The sequence below is a fragment of the Vigna angularis genome, chromosome 2 (assembly GCF_016808095.1).
Source record: "Vigna angularis cultivar LongXiaoDou No.4 chromosome 2, ASM1680809v1, whole genome shotgun sequence".
NCBI classification, from domain to species: Eukaryota; Viridiplantae; Streptophyta; class Magnoliopsida; order Fabales; family Fabaceae; genus Vigna; species Vigna angularis.
The window spans coordinates 15568104-15591188 of NC_068971.1; the positions used below are offsets into that span (position 1 = coordinate 15568104).

The window sequence follows — 23085 nt, forward strand, 5'->3', positions numbered from 1 at the left end:
TGGAAATTTGAAAATTACTCGAATTTTAATCGATTACCTTTACTTTTTATCGATTAAATCAATCCTGATGGCCAATATATATCAAACTATGAGCAAAGTTGTGATTGATGATGAAAATAATGGTTTCTTGAATCCAATAGGCAAAGGTGTGTGAGATGTTGTGATCAACAGTTCCAATGAACAAAAGAAGACAAGAATTAAGAAGAACAAACTCAAAGAGTTTTATAGATCAAGAAAGCAAAACAAGAGGAGAAAAGATTCATCAACATCTTGGAGTCTACTACTGAAACTGCTATGGAATCTACAGAAAGTTTAGAGAATGGAGAGACAAATTTGATGGAAGAAAGGTTTTCTAAATTTTTTATATGCAAAAGAAAAAACTAACTTGAATCTTGCAGAAAACAAAGGGCATTCTAGAAAGCAAGATGAATGTTCTGCTTCTTCCAGTATTGAATGTGAAAGAGAAGGAGACATCAAACTAGAGTACCCTACACTCAAACTAAAGCAAGAACTGTAAGAAGGAAATGAAGGCAGAGATGAACATCAACCCATTAAAGGAGAAGATGCTGACTTAGTAAATGTGGAAATGTATACTGCAACACCTCCCTACAGACCAAAGACTGACTTTGAAACATATATGGTCAAGCAATGCAAACATTGGTTAACCATCATTCTACCTATACCTTCAGGCTTGACAAACTGAATCAAGAAATTGCTGAGCCCCAAAAAATAATGGGAAATCAAAATCTGGGTGATGAAAATGTAGCAGCAAATGATGAGATTGAGGGAAAATGGAGATGATGGCAGTGAGAAAAAGAAGAAGAAGAGGAAACAAATTTTTGTTTGATGGTAGGATCAACATGTTCTCAGAGCAGTTCTAGCAGTTTTGAGGATGAACCCATTGAAGAAATGTATTATCAACTACTTGATGCATTTCAAAAGTTGTATGATGAAGCTATGAAACTCTAACACTTAAACTACAAGTTTAAAAGTGAAAACTAGAGGTTGGAAAATAGAATAAAGGTTCTAGGTAATGAAAATGAAAGTCTAAAATAGAAACTAGAATCTATACAGAAATTTTCGAAAAACTCCATGCATGTGAACAACAAATGTGATCAAAATTGTGAAAATTGTCCAAGACAAGAGGAAAGAATCAAATATCTTATGAACATCTTGTCTAAGTTTACACTAGGCAGTTCGAATCTCAATGCTCTTCTTGGTTCACAAAGGAGTGTGTTGAATAGGGAAAGAATAGGGTATATTGGTAAAAATAATCGATTAAGAACCAAAAGGTTTATTGACACAAGCAAACCCTCTTCAATTGTCTGTTTTTATTGCAACCAGTTAGGTCATGCATCAAATTCATGTTATTACAAAAATTTTAGTGTTCCTAAAAGAAAGTTTAAATGGATTCCTAAGGAACCATTGAAATCTTCTAACATGAAAGGACCCACATTTAAATGGGTACATGCATCCAAACCCTTCAATTGTTTTGCAGGAGATTGAGAGGAATGGAAAAGGAATAGACTCAAGGTGATGCACAAAGCTGAAGCAAATCTCACAATTTAAAGTGCTCATAACACCTTGAGGACATCAAACTTGGTAACAAGCCTTGGTACTGGTAAAACATGCATAATTCTCATTCAACATAAACATTTTGATGTATGTGATATGTGCTTGTTGCTTGACATGAAGAGATTGAGTGAAAATATGAAAAATAGCAGTTTCCACAAAATTTAATCTGTTATATATATTGTCTAATCGATTAGGTTATCCTCTCTATTTTTCTGAAATTAGGTTCTGTAACTGATACAATCTTTTACGTTAAAAACATAATCTGTTAAATATGCTCCATAGAGAGTGTTTCAATCTCAAATAAATTTTCCCTCGTCTCTTAATCAATGGTATTAATTTCATGTTCATTATTATTAAATATTTTGGAGTTAATATTTCACATAATCTTAGATGTTTAACTTTTGAACTCTAAATTCTAGCATTATATCAGTATCATGTGATATCTATAAAATGTTTCTACATGTTTAAATCTGAGTGAAATAAATTTCTGCTATTAGCTAGTATCTGATTGAATAAAGTTCATTGGAATAGCAGATTAAAAATCTTTTTTTTTTAATTCATAGCATATTATATGACTTCTCAAGTTTTGAAATCATATTGACTAGCTAGAACAGAGACCTTGAAAATGTAACTCTAATGTGTAGTTCTAATATTAGAGTGATTGGTCATAATTACTAGAACACTACTACATAGTGATTAGTAACTGATGAGTCAATATTTTCTTCACTTCACTTAGTTTATTGTGCTAAAATTAATCACGAAAATGTGCTTAAACGTCCAGTATTTTTCTGTTTTTGCTAACTGTGCTTAATTTGACCAGAAATTCTTATTTTAATTAATTTGGATTATCTGAGCAAATTATTTGCATTATTAATTGAGGGAAAATTTTGGAAATATAATTTGAAACATTTAGAGGTTAAATGAGAAATAGAAATTGGGCCCAAAGGTGAAGGGTTATTTTTGATGTGCAACACAAGATTTTATTTTGGAGAATGCATTTGATTTTTCATATGGAAGCAACATGGGAGGTGCGCACGGACCGAAAGGCCCAACTTGATGGAGAAAAGCACTTATTCAAGGAAGTAGGTCCTGTGCAAATTTGAGAGAATCCAGCATTCACACGCGGCCCATATCCAGCCGTTGAGTCCAGCACACAGCCACGTCCACACGCCAGGGAGAAGATGTCACGACCCATGGAAAAGAAGTGCAAAAAGAAGAAGCATCCAGCAGCTTTACACGTCCACTTGAAGGAGGTCCAGCAGAAGAAATGGGTGTCACGGTCTAAGCACGCGTCCAGGTTTTATTTTGGGGAGAGTGGTCCGGAAGGAGGGATTCACTTGGATTCACGGGTCAGCACGTTCAATGAAGAAAGGAGTGCACAGTGTTGGAGAAAATGGGGTAACACACAGCAAGAAGTGAAGCCCACGGCTGCACGTCACGCTCCACACCTTCCTTCTACCACGTTCCAGCAGCATCCATCATTCCAGCATTGCAGCACGTGGAAGAGAAGTGTTGAGGTGTCCAAAGAAGAAGCAGCACATGCGTCCAGCAAGCACAGAGCAGCACACAGCAGCGTCTGGGAGGTGTGTGCTTGGAGAGATTCGGCCCACTTGGAAGCACAACACGGCAGCACTTCACACGCACATAGCCTCCACGGTCCAGCAAGCAGAAAGGGTGTGACATCCAGCAAGGGGCAGCCACGTTAGCAGCAGCGTGGGATGGTCCAGCGAAATTGGGGGGTGCGTCCAAGAAGCAGAACGTGAAGCAGATCTAGGGGCACGGTGTCATGACCTAGATAAAGAAAGGCACATGAGTTATTGAGAGGAGAGGTCTTGGCTTTAAAGAAAAGGAAGAACGGAGATTGAGAATGGAGGGTTACGGCTAGGGATTCTTTTTCTTTTTCTTTGCATTGAGCTGCTGTCCAGCACGTTGTGAGCAGCCGCCACACACAAGGACATCTTTTATCACATTCAATTTTCCTGGAGAGAAGAGTAGCAGGTTGACGGGAGAGAGCTGGGACGTGTTGGAGTCGCCACCTAAGGGAAGAGTTTTCTTTTGGCTGGGAACGTTTATTTCTTTAAAAAAAAAAACATGTGAATGCTGTTACGGAGAGGATAAAATGAGGGCTCAACGTTAAATCCTTGGCTTTTGAAAGAGTATACGCTGATTCATAGTGAGTGGGATGCAAGCGGTGCACATGTGGAGATTTAATTTCTTTTCTTTGCATTTATTTTTCTGGAAGAAGAGGTGCAACACGGTTTTTCTTTCTTTTAAGATGGGAAGCACGGTGATTCATGGAGAATGAGGATGATTCATTTTAAAAGAGACACATGGCGTTGAATTTATTTCTTTTAGAAAAAAAAAGGAAGTGTTGATTATGTTGATTGAAGGTGCACACGGTTATGTCCCAAGAGTTTTTTTTATATATATATTATCCTACGCTTATAATGAACATTTCACTTTTTAGTTTAGGGTTAAATATGTTTTTAGTCCCTAAACTATCTCGTTTTCGTCCCTCTTTCAAAGTAAGGTACAATTTGGTCCTCATTCTTTTCGAAACGTTCGTTTTCGTCCCTCGAAAACTAACACCGTTTAAAAATTTGGTCCTCATTAGTCAACAAATGAGGACTAAAACCAAAGTTTCGAGGACTAAAACGAACGTTTCGAAAAGAATGAGGACCAAATTGTACCTTACTTTGAAAGAGGGACGAAAACCAGAAACGACCAATAGTTTAGGGACTAAAAACATATTTAACCCTTTAAGTTTGACATTTCATGTTATTATAGAGTTAATGTGTTTTGTTATTTATTTCTTGCATTTCAATTTGTCACGCACCTTGAGCATTTAATTTTAAATTTTAAGTTGTGTTGGGCATTTAATCTTTTAGTTTAAGTATTACATTTGAATAGCACACCACATGTTTCTTTATTGTCTGTTACATTTTAATTAGTTCACACATCTTGCTTTAGGAATGTCGGTTCACTGCTTTCATTCACTTTAATTCAATTTACTGTTTTTATGTTGTTTGTTTTGTTCGGCTTCTTTATCTTCTTGCATTTCCAATTTCCTCACTTGTTTTAGAAACCGTTCGGTCTCAATGTAGAACCGTTCGATCTTCATGCTTTGTTCATTTATTTCAGTGTTTTCAATTATGTTTGGTTGTATTTAATTTCCAGTTTTCATTTAGTTCATTTCGAATTACAAAAACACTTTCAAAACCCCCCACTACGTGTTTGACCTAAGATTCGAACCATATTTGGTCCTTGAGAGACGACCTAGGAGTCACTTCCTAGCTTATACTGCATTATTTCTTGCAATCAAATTTGATGGGTCGCGACAGCCCGCTTCAGTAACATTATTATACTAGTTTGTGCTTAAACTTGGAATACAATATTTATCATTAGTATTGATTGTATCAAATGAGTGATTGCAAAAATTGAATTTGCTAATACATTGCATCAATGGGCTGAACATCTTTACAAAACCTCTGTCAAAGAAAAAATGTTATATTATCTGAAATGAACTAGGCATTCTTGATCAAAGTACTGCATTATGAATTTGAAAAGCATTCTAGTATTGCATATTGTTACATTTACATCATTGTGAATGTTGTCATTTTCTGAACAATGTTTGATATTTGATCTTTATAGTAATTATGCTTTAAATTGGTTAAAATTTGATTTGGATGATTAAACCAATTCTTGTATTTGCAATGTCTGAATGGATTGATTGAATCAAGTTAGTGATTGAATGACTCAGTTCTGAATGTTGACATTTGGAATATCACTTGGTCATGTGCTCAAATGTTCATTTTCATTCATTGATCATGCATTCTTATATAAAATTGTTGCTCAAATCATGTTTATTGTGATGCTAACATGGTACAATGTTGAGAAAGTTGTCTTTGTAGGTTATATTGTGTTTTTGATCAACTCTGCGGAATTTAACAGATTAAACAATTGCATAATTTGATAAATAATTTGTATTGCAGTTCATAATCTGTTACAATAATAATGTAATCGATTATGTGGCTAACTCTAGTTTTATATGCTTATAACTACATTTCTGAGTTACTGAACAAGTTTTAAATGTCATTATATACATGTTTGGCGTGCAACACATATCATATGTTGCATATAACTCAAAATTCGTTTGGAAATCCATCATATATGCATCACTATGAGTTTCACTACTTTGCTGTAGATTTGTTAACACTTATATCATATATTCGGCTGCATAATAGCTGGTATCTTACTGTCATTTGTGCAATGATACTTTATGCTTTATCTACATTGCATACATTACATGAGTATTAGAAAATGCACTTCATATCAAATGTTATTTTCATGTGAAATCAGTATATTTACTTTGATATTTGTTAAATACATTTGAGATACTGTTTTAAATCAGTACATTGAGCTTTGATACACATTGTGATATCAATCATTTACTGCTCACATACTGTTATTATGCAATATATCCTCTTGGTAGGGGGAACATCATATTCTCAAATGGTTTGTATGTAACTTTTGATGTTTCTTTTAGCACATACATATTACATGTTACTTTTTCTATCATCTTTTGTTAATGCCCAAAAGGGGAGAGTAACTGGAAAACATGTTTCTTATTGGTCATCATAAAAAAAGGGGGAGATTTTTTATAGAGGGAGCTAAATCTACCTTATATATCTTGGTTTTTGATGATGAACAAAAGAATGATTTTATAGTTTCTTACACAACAAATGACATAACAATTGTTATATATGTATCTTGTTTGTTTGTGCTTGTTATGAGAATTCATTTGTATTAAAATGAATAATGCTTTAAATAGATTGAATATATCATTTTTGGGTGAAATAATTGATTTAACAAAGTATATAATATGTTAGATTTCACCAGATATCATTGTATGCTTAACAGGGGCAAATTGCTTGTAATAATTGATTACATAAGTTATATAATCGATTAAAACAAAAAGTTATGCAATTACATGTTTCATTTGTGATATATCTGTTTAAAATGAAAATTAGATTGAAAATTTGCTTAAGTATAGGATTATTCGATTATATAAGTTGTATAATCGATTAAATCAATTTACTTTGTTCTAATACATTTCATTTAATAGCCTCAACAGTAATAACGGTCAAATGAATTTATAACTATCTAGTATGATTAAATAATCGATTATAAGCTTAGGATAATCTATTAAAATAGAAACAAACTTGTTAAAGCAGAAGGAAAAGCTTAACAGATTACATAAATACCTTAACCGATTATAATGCGTTAGGATTCAAAAAATCCTATATATATGCGTCTTGAGCTCTTTTTCAAAACATATAATTGTTATCACTTTCATATATTAACTACTTCATTAAGTTTTGAATACAGGAGTGTTCAAGAAGTGATCTTGAAGAATCAAGGTTCAAATGGGTGATTTGCTTATCAAGATTCTTTCAAGAAGGTGGGTTGAACTATTCTAGTATTATCTGCACCAAGAGGAGTGTGACTGGAAGATCAAGATTATCATTGAAAATTTGTAATTATCTACCTGTGCATGTTGGTCAGGTGTTGAGAATTGTGAGTGTTCTCAAGGGTTGTTGAAGGAGGACTTGATGTAGGCTTGGGATTATCCGAACCAGTATAGATTGTTTGTGTTGATCTTTCTCTTTACTCTTTACTCTTTCTCTTTACTCTTTACTCTTTCTCTTTTATTGTTTATTCATCACTTATTGTTTATTGATTTCAAGAAAGCCAAAGATTTCACAAAGATTTTAAAAAGAACAATTTTTAAGGCTTAACCCAATTCAACCCCCTTGGTTTGATATATAAGGCATTTCTTTTCTTACATCATCCTATTTTTTTGATTGAATGCATGCATTATTTTCTTTCTTTGAACCCAAGCCGGGTGCCCACTAGGTCAAACTTTTTTTAACAAATCATGGGTGGACCCCATAAAATAACCCAAAAGATTAAAATATCATTGTGGATCCCACGCATAAGAAACCAAAAAACCAGCCAATGAGAATTTTAGGCCCATGAGGATTTGAACCATTACCCCACCCCATGCACCACAAATACCAATCTCAACCACTAGACTACAAATCAGTCATTGACAATCATAAACAAACATACACATATAAATTCTACAAACCACACCCTATATAAATAAAATAATAATTTAATAAAACGAAGAATTAATTTATTTAACTGATAAAAATTATAACATAAACCAAAAAAAATTATATTATTATTAATTTTTTTATTATATATTTTATTTTATTTTCTTCGGTTTTTACATTGCACAAGATGTTCAATGTCTGCATAGTCGCCCTTACGTTTAGGTGAACTTGAGTAGGAGAAATGCTCAGCTCCCGTAGGACTCTAGCTTGGAAGTCCTTGAATGGTATGCAGACAAATAAGTCTGTGAAGAAGTAGGGGCAAAGGAAGAAGAAATCCAACATTGAATTTGCCTTGTTGTGACAAACCGATTGTTCCCCGACATACGTGGAGATGTACAACATCGTCCTCCACATTGTCTTTTAAAATATAGGTTCAATTGGTGAGGTCCACTAAATCATAGCCTCACCTGAAGCGACTGGCATCTTCGCTCACCTCGTGTGCGGCCCAACGATACTTGGAGACTTCTTAAAGGTTTTGTTTGTTCCTTTTAGAAACTATGTCTACTTAGATTTCTCCATATGTGTGACCACTCGTTTCCCTTACAAGCTTTTCTTTTCTCCCCTAGTCCCTTATCAAACCTTGGTAGTTTGAATAAGCGTCATGATTTTATCTACGAAAGTCAAACTTTTGCTCGGATGACCTTTGATCCTTAGACGATGACCCGAGCGATGATGTCGACACAAAGGCGACATCGACATATACCTTGCCCTCCTCGACCAGAGGAGCCTTTCGAAGATATCTCTATGGCAAAAAGTAATACCTTGAATGAAAAGAATAAGAAGCCAAAAGGTGCAAAAGTATGTGCTTAAGTGAAAGTGGTGAAAATGACCATCAGGTCCCTATTTATAGAAAATTTTGAACACACATGGTGCTTTCACAATCGTCAGATCATGAAGCATCCAATAGCAAATGGTGAGCGATATTTAACATCTGTTGTCATAACTAGCAGTGCGGTTGACGAGGTGACTCGACCTTCCAATGTCAACAGTCCTCTTTTTGAAAAAGAACTAAGTGAATGTAACTGTTCGCAAAGTATCAACATAGTTCAGGAAGCGACTCAACATTTTGTTACCAAGCGAATCAACATTCATGTTTAACATAATTGAGTCATTATTAGACCAACCTTAATCAAAAGCTCATAAAGAAAACCATAAATACAGATTGAAGAAATGGTTGTTGGAACGCTTGTTTACCCATTTTTTATAACATTAATTTTTTAACTGATCAAATTCAAATTAACTTAAGCATCAAATTATTTTTAAGGTTTAAACCCTTTAGTTGTCCCTATTTATGTGAGTTTTTCCCAATTTGATCTCCGACTTATTAGAATCCCCAATTGAGTCCTTAAAAGTGCTAATTTGAGTCAATTGAGCCCCTACCGTTAAATTTAGTTAACAGGGTTAAGTTTTTGCACAAATAGGAGGGTGATGTGTCAGTTTTTGAACACGTGGCATGGTGAGAGTTGAAACATGGAATTTGGCAACTTGTAAAATTATAATAATATGAATTTCTGAAAAAAAAAATTGTAGGACTGAAACTAAAGTTTTTAGAGAGGCCAAAAACATATTTTTTCTCAACCTGAAAAAAAAAATCAATTCTAATCTAAATGGTCTCTTCATGCCCAATGCTTCAGCTTCTCCAAACAACCATGAGTACTGCTCATAGTAACTCCCGCTTATATCATAATGCCAAAAACTAGAAATCTGCTGATTACAAGCCACTCGTGCTCGAAGTTGTGGTTGGCACCGAGAAAACATGACTAGGCTTTTTTCAAGTTGAGAAAAAATATGGATTTGTGAAAAGGGATTTAGGGTTCAATAAAACTGAATTTAGGATTCAATTTGGGATTAAAAATCTGAGAGGAATTTGGGATTTAAAGTATTTGGATTCAATTTGGGATTAAAAATCTGAGAGGAATTTGGGATTTAAAGTATTGAGATTCAGTTTGGGATTCAATTTGGAAGATGAGTGAAGTCGCAATTTAGGGTTTCTAGTGCGAAGAGATTTGGGGCTTTTTGTGTTTCAGGTTTTGCAGGTTGCGAGGAAGTGTTTCGCGATAAAGGAGATGAAGCGAGGAGCTTCATTTCGCGGTGATGCTCATGGTGACGTTGTGATTTCTGAAAGCAAGGTGCATCCTTCACCATAGCATGCAGTCCAAAAGGCTTCATCTCCAAAGGGAATCTTCCACCATCCCTTGATGACCAGTCCATGGCATCATTCAGCAGGTTTGACATGACAGTGTTGGTTCTGAACATAGAATCCACAACGAGTTTCTGTTCACGCTTTAAATTCTCTTCCTGCATCACTGAAAGCAGCCCCAAGATTGAGTGCATAGGCCTTCCCATTCCATTACTCATCACTTTCTAAAATCCTGCTCTGGCCTGGTTGGCCCTCATAGCATTAATCTTTTCCACTTGCAATGCTCGATTTTGTTCCTCCAACTTCCCCCTCATCATATAAGACTCATCAAGAATTGCAGCATGAGTGCTCCATGATTTAGCCTCCGTGATGATCTCCAACAACCACCTTGATGATCTCCAGCTCTTGAGTGCTCCATGATTTAGCCTCCGTGACAGGGATAATCAAAACCAACACGACATAACATGTCTGCCTCAACTCCGACGTTCCTTTGAAATTGCTAACCCGAAGCATTGGCATTCGGATTGCAGCAACTGGTCCTGCCACGTTTCAAAAAATTACACATCAACTCTGACATCAACATGCCATGTTTCAAAAAATTACACATCAACCTCCTACCTGTACAAAAACTTAACCTCGTTAACTAAATTTAACGGCAAGGGCTCAATTAACTCAAATTAGCACTTTTAAGGACTCACGTAAATAGGGAAAACTAAAGGGTTTAAACCTATTTTTAAAACAAGCATCTGATCACCTAGAAAATAGATAATCCGAATAGGAGAAGAACAACTAAAAGTAAAAGTAAGTGAGATTTAAGAAACCATTATTTTCATCATCAATCATAACTTTGCTCATAGTCTGATATATATTGGCCATCAAGAATGATTTAATAGATTAAAAAGTAAAGGTAATCGATTAAAATTCAAGTAATTTTCAAATTTCCAACTCTGGTGCGAATTGTAAGAAAAGAAATGTCTTATGTCTCAAACCAACAGGGAGAGGGGGGAGGAGAGGGCGGGGAGGGGGGGGGGGGTGAATTGGATTAAGCCTTAAAAAGTGTTTTTTTTTTAAATCTTTGTGAAATCTTTGGCTTTCTTGAAGTTAATAAACAATAAGTGATGAATCAACAATAAAAGTGAGGGAGTAAAGAGAAAGATCAAGACAAACAATCTGTTAAGCTATTTATGTAATTTGTTAAGCTTTTCCTTCTACTTTAACAAGTTTGTTTCTTTTTTAATAGATTGTCTTAAGCATGTAATCAATTATTTAATCATACTAGCATGTTATAAATTCATTTCACCGTTATGATAGTTCAAGATACTAAATGAAATAGATTTGAACAAAGTAAATTGATTCAACTGATTATAGAACATATGTAATCGATTAATCCTGTACTTAAGCAAAATTTCAATCCAATTTTCATTTTAAACAGATATATCACAAATGAAACATATAATGGCATAACTTTTTGTTTTAATCAACTATACAACTTATGTAATTGATTATTACAGAGCAATTTTCCCTTGTTAAGCATACAACGATATCTGGTGAAATCAAACATATTATCTACTTTTTTGAATTGATTATTTCACCCAGAAAACAATATATTCAATCTGTTTAAAGCATGATTCATTTTAATATAAATCAATTCTTATAACAAGCACAAACAAACAAGATACAGATATAACAATTGTTATGCCATTTGTTGTGCAAGAAACTATAAAACCATTATTTTGTTTATCATAAAAAACCAAGATATATAAGGTAGATTTAGAGCCCCCTATCAACATGTGAGTTAAGGGAGAAGTGGTAAAGGGTTCTCATGTGAATTAGTGCATGGTGCTTTTCAAACAAAGAGAGAGGAAACTCAATAGAATGGTATAATTTAGAAACAAGAAATAATAATGTGTGCTCTCAATGGAAACGAGAATGAGTTTTCAAGCATATATCTCCAAGGATTAAAGAAACAAAATGGGTATATCTTCAAGAAACTAAGGAGAATGAATTGGGCCCAAAGAGAAAGAAAGCATGTGGTTTTTTTTTTGTAGGGTTTGTTTTCTTTGGTGAGTATAACTACATGAGAAGAGGAGAAAGAAAGGGGAAGAAAGAGAGAACCAATAGAAAGGGAGAGAACCGTGGAAAAAAGAGACGTGAAATGTAGAGAGAATTGTGAGACGCTAACTATGAGAAAGAGTCGTGAGATAAAGCGTGAGAGAAGAGGCTAATGAGAGCACCATAATAAGGCATTGAAGTGGAAGTAAAAGCTTGAGGGAAAGGATAAAAATATGAAGCAAAGGAAGAAGGCTTCGATCCATCAAGGTAGGGGGTGCTAATATGAGTTATCTTTGAAACCGTGAGTGATGGTTTGATTGGTGTTTACTTCCCCTTTCTATCATAGATGTTCTATGTATGTTGCCATATATCATGTAGAAATTATGATGTATTTTAATCCTTAACTTGATTGATATGTCACTGATGAATCATTATTTTCGCCTATTCACTTATCTTTTTGTATCAGATTTAATTATTGAATTGTGCTTAACTGTCTATTATTTTCTCAAGTTTTTTTATTAGGTTTAATTTGACTAGTATTTCATATTTTAATTAACTTGAATTTTCTAAACTTAATTATTCCCATTATTATTTTCAGGGAAATTTTGGAATTATATTATGGACTTCAAAAGGGGTGCCATGTCATCTACCATTGTCAACCTCAACGTTTTATTTCGTTTGTAATTTTATTTCTTTGTAAATTTTGAGCATACTTATGACTTTGGGCCCATTTTTAGAATTAGGGAGAAACCCATTTTTGGCGCAAAATTACCTTGCCTAGGGTTTTGTTACCATGCAGCCACACTTTCATTTTTAACTTCTGAAACGAAAACAGGGGACTCTCTCCTTTCGATGTGAATAGCTGCTGCTACTTAGGTTTTCTCTTTCATTTTTCTGTCTTTCGTTTTTTCTTTCTTAGGTTTTGGTTGTGTTGTTGTTTCGTTTTTGTATTTTCTAAACCTTTGTTGATCAATGAATGAAATTCAGTTTGTGTTCTTCGTTTTCTATTTAATGGAAGCTTAATTCTGTTTGATTGGTAACTAGGGAGATTACAATGTTTCCTTGAGATTTTTGCACTACCATTGTTTCTGCTCTTCTTTCCTCTATGATGAGTCAATATTTTCTTAACTTCACTTAGTTTATTATGCTAGAGTTAATCAGGGAATTGTGATTAATTGTCCGATATTTCTCCGCTTTTGTTAATTGTGCTTAATTTGACCAGAAATTCTTATTTTAATTAATTTGAACTATCTGAGTTAATTATTTTCATCATTGATTGCAGGAAAATTTTGGAGATACATTTTGGAACATCAGGAAGAATACCAAATGAATTCAAGACTCTCCACATAGACATTTTAGAACTAATTAAATTGTAATTCAATAGTTTAGAATTTTTGAATCAACTCTTACATTTTGGGTCAATTTTTGGTAAAGTAGACTAGACCCAAAAGTAGAGATGAGTGACTTGGACCCTAGGGTTTTTCTTTTGTGTGGACCCCACCCTCATTAAAGGGGAGACAAACGGCTTGGTGTCCAGCCGCCACCCTCATGAAACTTCACTTTGGAAACATTTTTTTCTTTCTTTGATGAACGAAAGCTTGTGCACGCTAGAGATTTTTATTCAATTTCTTCTCACTTTCTTTGATTGAGGATGCTGATTTACTTTACTGGAAGCTTGCACACGGATGCTGTTACGTTTCAATTGGCTATTAATTTCATTTTTGGTGCATGAAGCTTGAGTGAAGTTTCGGTCATCCAGGTCCAGTAAGAGAGGCACACGTTTACGCTGGATTCAATTTCGAAAAGGGGGCTGGAATAAGGCACACGGCCTGTACGTGTGTTGGGCAGCCACTTGTTTTGGGGGTCTCGACTTTTGAACATTGCACGGAGAATGGATGGGAGGCTATGGCACGGTGCATTCAAATTGGCTTTGAAAGAAGTTCTCACACGTTGAGCTGGAAGCACAAGGAGTTTTTCATTGTTTTCTTTTAAAAGCACACACACGGACAGTAGAAGAAGAATTCCAGCAGGTTGCTTGTCACGCATATTCACGGTAGAAGAGATAGGTAGCGCATTTAAATTGGAAGGGGAGTGTGTGAGTGTGTCACATCCAGCATTATTAGAAGGAATAGTGTCACGACTGTTGGAAGAAAAAGATTTGTTTTTGTTTTTATGAAATGAGAAGTAGATTAGGTGGGAGAATGATGGGACATTGGCAGTAGTGTAGCAACAATGCATTTCTTTTATTACTTGGAGAATGAAGAGGTGATTAGGCTTGGAGTAGGTGCTGATTTGAGTTGCACGGTGATTGAAAAAGAAGTGGTGTCACGACTTTTAAAGGCTCATGAGGTTTTTCATTTTGGAAGCTCACGGAGGGGAAGCAGCTGCACGCACACGTGAGTTGGAGAATAGAATGGAGAGGCATGGATCCCATGGTTGAAGGGTGTGCATGTTGCTTGATGTGGAGAGCACAGTTTCAATTACTTTTCATTTAGGAAAAAGAAAAGAAGTATTAATTCATAGGTTAGGAGTACGGTGATTGGGCTAGAAAGCATATGATTTTCTTGGAGAATGAAGTGGAGATGGATGTTGGAAAGACACATTGCTGGAAGAGGGGACCGATTCCCATTTTTATTTTCCTTTGAATGAAACACATGGAAGCTCAACATGTCACGGCTAGAGAGGACTTTTAGAAGAATTTGCAATTTCAAATTCTCTTGGGAGCTGCTCACGGTCACGGGTTGCATCCACATCTTTTCTTTCTTTTAGATTCATTACTTTTGATGTTTAGCTTACAACATTATGCATTTAGTGTTTTAGCTTGTCGCATTTCTATAGTTTGAGTTGTGTTTGGATATTTATGTGTGGCATTGTTCACTTTAATGTTTTCATGCACTTTAATGCTTTTAATTATGTTCGATTGTGTTTAATTGTCATTTTAATTTAATCATTTGCATTCACAAATCCTTTCACAAACCCCCCCTACGTGTCTGACCTAATCCTTGAACCACATTTGGTCCTCGAGAGACGACCTAGGAGTCACTTCCTAGCACTATACTGCATTCTTTTATGCACATCAAATTTGATGGGCCGCGACAGCCTGCATCACTCTACATCATGTGTAATTTGTTTTGTACGTGATAACGGTTGAATTTACCATTATCTGTGATGCAATTTTGATACTAAATCAACTTTATTTGACTTTGAAACTTGCTTAAACTCTTGTTTTAGTTGAATTTGGTGAATAAGTTAATAGAGGTTATATTTAATGATTTTTATCACTCATTCCCTCACTTTTGTAGGTTATTTGTATGTTTCGGAAGATGAGTAAAGTATCAAGGAGTTGGAACCCAGGAAGGACAACAGAAGCACAAGAATAGAAGGCTACATAAGGATCAAGGATTCCTAGTTGCCCTTTTCTGGGGCCCTAGGCACTGGTTGTCACGCAACGACGCTTGGTTGCCCTTTTCTCGGGCCCTCAGTGCTGGTGGTCATGCATGGACGCTTGGTGATAACGGTTTAAAATACCGTTATCGGTAATGTAATTTTGATACTAAATGCACCCTTTTTGACTTAGAAACTTGCTTTGACTCATGTTTTGGCTTTAGTTTTGTGAATAAGAGAGTTGAGGTTATACTTGATGATTTTATGACCAAATTCCCTTGATTTTGTAGGCTATTGGAATGATTTGAAGGAAGAATTAAAGTACCAAATAGTTGGAATGCAGAAAAGTCAACCAGAATGCAGAAAAGTCAACTAGAGTGTAGAAAAGTCAACCGCGAAGCATGGGCGGCCAGAAATCGACGCCCACTGCCCAGGCGGCCAAAAACGGGCGCCCGAGCATCGTGCATCGTGAAATAGGCCCATTTTTTGCTCTGTTTCGACTCTTTTGGACGTAACCCTATTTCTACCCTTTTCTGACTCTATTTAAAGGATCCCGACGCTCTAGGTTTGGTATCTCTGGCTGGAGCAACACAACAACACACTCTTCTACTCTCTGAAGGCAGATCTGGAGGCGGGAGCTTCCTCTTCTACTCTTAGGGTTTTACTATCTCATGTTTTTCCATTGTTCATATAGTTTCTCCATGTATATGGGAAACTAAACTCTAATTGTTGTTGGGGAATGATGTAACCTTGTGAACTCTCATGTATTTGAATTGATTCTTAATCATATATGTTTTATTCATTAATTGTTAGGGAATTCATTTGTTTTAATACTGGCTCTATTTAACTCATTTAGTTGCATGATTTATGAATTGCATGAGTGCCGGGAGGTTCCTTACAATTCAGGTTCTTGTTGAATTCTCCCAAGGGTAATATTTCTCAGGGATGAGGGTATGAGTACTTGGTCGTCTTAAGCTCTTGATCTTCAGACTTAATTTTCTAGGAACGCTAGGAATTGCACGAACTATGAATTAAGGCAGGCTTATTGCGCCAAAGGATTGGGTTCTAAGTACTTTAGTGAGTGACGTTAACATTAATGCATAAAGAGGAATTCTTATATACATGAGAGGGAACTTAGTGAAATCTAACTTCAACAACATATTCATCTCATATTAAACAACAATCGTTCATCGCTGTGTTACTCTACTATTGATCAATTTGCATTCATATTTTATTTTCTATTTTTGCATCTTAAACCAATGATCTCTTTTTATTTAAGTCTTAATTAATTAATTTATCATGCAACTGTTTAGTGCCGAGAGTCCTTTAGGATACGATACTTGGTCTTACCATTTTATATTACTTGTGCGATTTGGTACACTTGCCAATCAATGAACACTTGGGCGCGCTCTTCAGGGGCGTTGAGGGCCAAGGATTTGACAAGCACACTTGGGCGACCCCTTTAGGGGCGCTGAGTGCCAATCAACTACACCGCAGGATGCCTGGTTGCCCTCAGCCAAGGCACTGAGGGCCAATCTCTTCGTAGTTGCGCCTCCTTACCCTACTTAGGGCGCTGAGTGCCAGTGACGTTGGCCCATGATCCAATTTTGATCTATTTAAAGGCTTCTACACATTAGGGTTGGTATCTTTGGACGACTGAAGCACAAAAAAGCTAGTTTCGATCCTTTGGAGGCAGATTGGGATGCAGGAGCTTTCCTTCTCACTTTGTAAGGCTTCCATTTATTCATTCTTCCATTGTACACCAAGGTTCTCCATGATAATGGAGAGCTAAATTCATTTGTTGTTGGGGATGATGTAACCTCTAAACTTTCATGTATTTGAACATGTTTTAAATATTTTATGCTTCTTTCATTGAATGTTAGTGATTTTCTCCTATTCTTAATGCTTGTCTTGTTTTGGTCATTCATGACTTGATGTTTGATTTGTTTGAGTATTGGGAAATATCTTATAAATCATGATCTGGAGGATTTCACCCAAAGGGGTATTGCCTAGGGATAGGGATAGGTGGTTTGGTTGTCTTAAGCTTCTTTTCTTAATGCGAAATTGGTTATTAGGGATTCAAGGGATTGAGGTCTAATAATTAAGACTAGGCTTTTTACGCCCAGAAATCGAGTTTTAAGTAATTTCGTAAGTGACATTAACATTCTAATGAAGAATATGAGTTATAATATGCTTGAAAATAAAGTAGGTGAAATCTAACCCCAACAACATCATCATCTCATATCATCAATATCATTCATTCATTCGTTCTTGCTTTTAGTTCCAAAAGATCAAGATTTTACATTTAAGTTTATGTTTACTTTTATTGCATTTTACCCTTAATCATTGGAATCATTCTTTAGTCTTAATTAGTCAAGGTATTACACGATTGTTTAGTAACACGAGTCTCTTGGGAAACGATACTTGGTCTTACCATTTTATATTACTTGATACAATTTGGTACATTTGCCAATGAGTTAACAGTACATTGCAATTAGGTACAGGCTTAATGGTCTAATTCATATTCATTTAATCTCTGCTTAGTTGATTAAAGCCGTAATTGCTTAATCTGTGGCGGTGCAGAAGTGATTAAATATATGCATTGCATTTGCTTAATTCGCTGTTATGAAAACCGTTTTAATCTCCACTTAGTTGATTAATTTGTGTTGGATTGGGAGTTAGAGGAACACATGAATTATTGTTAATCCAGGATTGAAAGCATTGCAATCTGACTAGTAGACATCCGATTTTTAATTCGTGTTTTGTTCGCATAATCTGTTCAACCCCCCACTACGTGTTTGATCCTCTAACGAAACCAGAATTGGTCCTTGAGAGACAATCTAGGAGTCACTTCCTAGTATACTGCACTTAATTTGCAACATTTATATTTGATCGGATATGACCTCAATCAGGCACGATAATGCATGATTCATAAGTGTGATCCAGATTAGGGTTGTTTTGGGGTGTAAACTTGGGTTCCCATGCATTTTGGCTTTATATTGGGTAATAAAAATTTAATGTGAGGGTGAGTTGGACAACATTTGTTTTTGAAGGAAACAAAGTTGTAGAGGTATTGAATTAATTGTAGCGTGACTTTGGCATTAAAAAATACATCTTTCATGTGGAAATTGGTGTTGGCAATAGAAATAGATGTGTCATGTGAATGATGGTTTTTAATTAGGGAAAAATTAATGCTATGTGGGGACATGTCATCGGGCGGTATGATAATTATATAGAATATAATATGATGCATGCACAATTGGGGCATAAAGTTATGTGAATGGGGAAATTTGGTGGACCAACATGGGGTTCACTTGGGTAGGTAGATGGGATTTTATGATTAGGCATAAGTGGGCTTGGAAAAATAAAGGGGTGTAGTTAGTATATGTTGGACCTTTTATGTTTTTTATTGACTTTGAATTGTTATGATATTTACTTATTCATTGTCTTGAGAATGCCACTATGTGATGAATGATTTTGAATAGGTTACGAGACATGTTTTTTTTTTTTGTGTGAAGTTGAGAATATATGAGTTTTCATTTGGTTGTATGCAAGAAGATAAGACATGTTGTAGGGTTGTCTCGTCATACCTAGTAAATCCAATGATGACTCTTTTGCATGTACAAGAAAGTGGAAACAGGATCTCTTCGCTTCTGCGAGGCAGTGGAAGAGGATAGTTCGAGTGTTGTACCTTGAGATGTAGTGGAGAGGGGAAAAATGTTTACCTTCTTGCATAATTCGAGTGTTCTGCCTTCTTCCTCCGGCTCGTTGTTGAGTATAGTGCCTTGTGTGAGATTCATTGAAGTTTTTACTCGTAAGTCCTTAGGGACAAGAGAAACAGGTCTTGTTGCGATGGTGGGATGACTCGAATTGATCCGCTCTCAAGAACATATGGGATGGTAGGATACGAGGGATAAACCATTGGTTTGTGATAATGATGTGTAATCGTGTTTGAGTTATTGTTGTGTTTTTAATATTGTGATGAATATTTAGTACTTGTGAGTTATTTTATTCTACTTATATTTGATTCTCAGTTAGTTCACATTTGTGTTTGATTGTTTGTTGTGTGTGCAATGTAGATAAATCATATGTTGTATAGCTCGACGAGTTGATTGAAAGAATTGGAAAATTTATGGTCTCATGCAAAGCTTCCCAAGTCATTCTAGGGAGAGGCAATAGTGACGAAAACTGATTTGATCAACTTATCACACTAAAGACCATTAAATGAAAAGATAACAGAAGAAGTGTGGTCTGGTAAAAAGGTCTCATATTGCAACTTGAGAGTCTTCAGATGTAAGGCATCGGTTCACATTCCGAAAGATGAAAGGGCAAAGCCTAATGCTAAGGTGAAAGAATGTGTATACATATGTTCACCAAGAGATGAATCCGGTTTCAGATTGTGGGATCCTGTAAACAAAAAGATTGTTCAAAGCAAAGATGTGGTGTTCTTTGAAGATCAGACAATCCAAGACATCAAGAAAGTGGAGAAATCAATACTTAAGGAGATAAGTGATCAAAGTCCTATTGTGGTGAACAACTCAAGGGGAGAGACTCCTTAAATCGAGCTAGATAAGAGTTACAACTTGATGAGATGGTTGAAGAACCTTATCAACCTAACATGATGCTAGAAGATCAAGAAAATGAGAATGTTCCTCAAGAACCTCAATTGAGGGAATCAACAAGATAAAAGCTGATGAAATCATATTTATTCCCACATTTTAGATTTAATTTCAAAATTTTAGTGGAGTAATTATGCTTAAATGATTTATTTGAATAAGATTTTGCATGATTGGTTTTATCGGGTTTGGAAATTAAAGAGACTTAAAATGTGACTTTAGTTGCATAAATTATTTTGGAGAGTCTAATGTTTGTTGATGCAGCTGGAATTAAAGTTTGAATTTCAATTTTGAAAAGAAGGAAAAGGCTAAACTGCAATTAGAGGAAATTTCTAGACTTCAGTGCAATTTTGAATAAAATAAAAAGGGTTGAATTGTAATTTTGGGCAAGTTCAAATCTGTTAGATATTTTAAAAGATAATTTGGAGAAAATATATCTTAAGGTATTTTATTTGATATTGTTAAATAATTACCGTATTTAACTATATCAATAAATATCAAAAGATAATATTTGCCAAATCTTTTTGAATCTAAAAAAGATATTATCAAATATTCTCAAAAACCGATTAAATATGTTGAATATTTGGAAGATATTAGATATAAGATAAAAGATCTTATCAATAGAAGATTTAGAATCCAAGCCCAATCAACCCTATATAAAGAGAACCAGGGGAGGTAGAAATCAGAACTCATTCATTCTCAGACTCCCCCACTGGAAGCCATCATCCACCACTCCTCTCACTTTTATTTCATCATGTATTCTACTCCATTCATGGAGGGCTAAGCTCCTAGGACTATTCCATTGTAATTTCATTATGGATTCTAAGGTTAAGTTGAATTAATGCAATTGTTTCTTTTGATTATTGATTTGAGTTATTCTTCTTCTATGTCTTTCATCTCTCAATCATATTAAAGTAATGATTTTTGCATCATAAGGTGTTTGAATCTACATGCATATTAATCATATGAGTTCAAAGGTTTCTAGGTTTGATTGAGAGTCTACTTTAATTAAATTTAGGAACTTTCATATGATTAAACAGGTTTTTGCTATCAATTGAGAATGTACTTTGATTGGTGGTAACAATTGCAACAATAATTAATTGACAATTTACTTTGATTAATTAGCTCTCAATTTGGTTAGGAGATTTAAGAATAAACATGATTAAACACAATAGGATTGGATTGAGAATGTACTTTGGTTGAATTCATTGTGAATAATCTAGAAACGTCTTGCATTTGATTGAGAATCTACTTTGGTCAATTGCATGATCGCCCTTAAATTAATTAAGAATGTACTTTAATTAATTTGAAACTTGAACAATAATCAATTGAACAATGATCTATGGATAATCAACGGTGAATCTATCTTGGAAAAGCAGTGGAATTAGCGTATTTCATCATAATTGTTTCTAGGTTTCCTCTTTGTTCTTCAAACATTAATTCCATTAGCATAGCTTCTCAATTTTATTCTTGAGCATTGCATATTCATAAGATTCAAATATTGAAAGGCAATTCCGTATTCGTTGGGAGACGACTCAGAGCTACTTTAACCCTATCTACCTTTTTGACTACTAACTTGGCAATAATGAAGTTGCCTTGAAAAGTAGTATTAATTGGATAGCTTCAATGACAGAGTATCAAATTTGGCATTGTTGTCGGGGAGTACGGTTAGTATTTTGAATATTTTGATTCTTATTTTTATTTTTAACTTTATTTGTTTTTTTTTATTTATCACAAATACATTTAATTTAGTTTGAGTAATTTTGTAGCATTTAGTTATTCTTATTTTTAGCAAAATCTTTGTTCTTGTTTTAATTAAGAATTTCTCTTGAGAAGTATTTAAGGCTAGTTTGAATATACTCTGGCTAGGAAAGACTTGGTACTTAAGTTGTCCATTGTGACGCACCTCTCTTTCTTAGGAGTGGACCTAAACAAAGTCTTTGTTATCTGTTATTTGAAATCTTTCTCTAAGGCAAGAACAAAAGAAAAAGAGAAGTCAGAAACATAGAAACAATCTCAAGCAGACTGCGTAGTGCATGACCCGAGCTAACCCGAGAGAACTTTATCAAGTTAACCCGAAAATTGAAAGGAAAATCTACGAAAAAGATTATTATTTGGATGTTTTACTGGGGGAACACTTCCTACATTTGAATTCATACCACCTTCATTATCTCTAGTCACAAATATACCATCTAATCTTGATCCTAACCCAAACAGAATGACACAAAGAACTATCAGATAGCTAGCCACCTCCCACAATACAGTTATCTACAGTAACATTGAATATCCTAATGAGGAGTGGGAGTTGAGAACTGACTTATTAAATGCCCTACCAAAATTCAGTGGGTTATCAAAGGAGAATCCACACATACACCTTAGACAGTTCCACATGTTGTGTGAAAATTTTGGATCTCCTAGGATCACGATAGAAAATCTGAAGATGAGAGCTTTTCCTTTTAGTCTTCAAGGAGCAGCCTAGGATTGGTGGTAGTATCTCTCTACACGGATTACTAATTAGGAAACCATAGAAAGACTTTTTCTTGAAAAATATTTTCCAGCATCTAGAGTATCTGTCATTCGTAGAGAGATACATGATATAAGGCCAAGAGATAGAGAAACGCTTAGGGAATATTGGGAGAGATTCAACAAACTCTGTGCTTCCTGTCCTCAATTTGAAATAAAATATTTCATTTTAAGCTTTTATGAAGGCTTAAGTCCAACCGATAGGTCATGGGCAGATGCTGCAAGCGGATGATCCTTCTTAGACAAATCACCAGAATACACTATAGATCTAATAGAGCGAAAGGCAGATGATAGCCAATAGTTTAAAACAAGAGCACATTCCGTGACCATGTTGTTAAAAGGAGTTCATGAGATGAAAACTAGTTCTATAAAGATGATAAATGAAAGAATAGACGGACTAGAGAAAAATTGTGAGCTTGATTAAAATTTCAAATCCACAAGTTTCTAAGGTGTGTGGAATTTGCTCTTCAATAAGACATTATACTAAGGAATGTCTTAGTATAACAGAAACTACTATGGAGGAACCATCTTAAGCTTTTGTTGCAAACATGTTTGGAGGCAACAAGCCATATCAACAACACAAACAACCGTATGTTCTACCTCAGCAAAGGCAACA

At 35.1% G+C, this 23085-nt stretch overlaps 1 long non-coding RNA gene across 1 annotated transcript; it reads right to left on the reverse strand.

Moving 5' to 3' along the window:
* Nucleotides 1–2903: 2903 nt before the first annotated feature.
* Nucleotides 2904–3637, reverse strand: LOC128195433 (uncharacterized). Its single transcript, XR_008246926.1, has 2 exons — nt 3455–3637; nt 2904–3366 (listed from the first exon to the last, which is right to left on the reverse strand). It is a non-coding gene; the product is annotated as an uncharacterized LOC128195433 (long non-coding RNA).
* Nucleotides 3638–23085: the final 19448 nt, after the last annotated feature.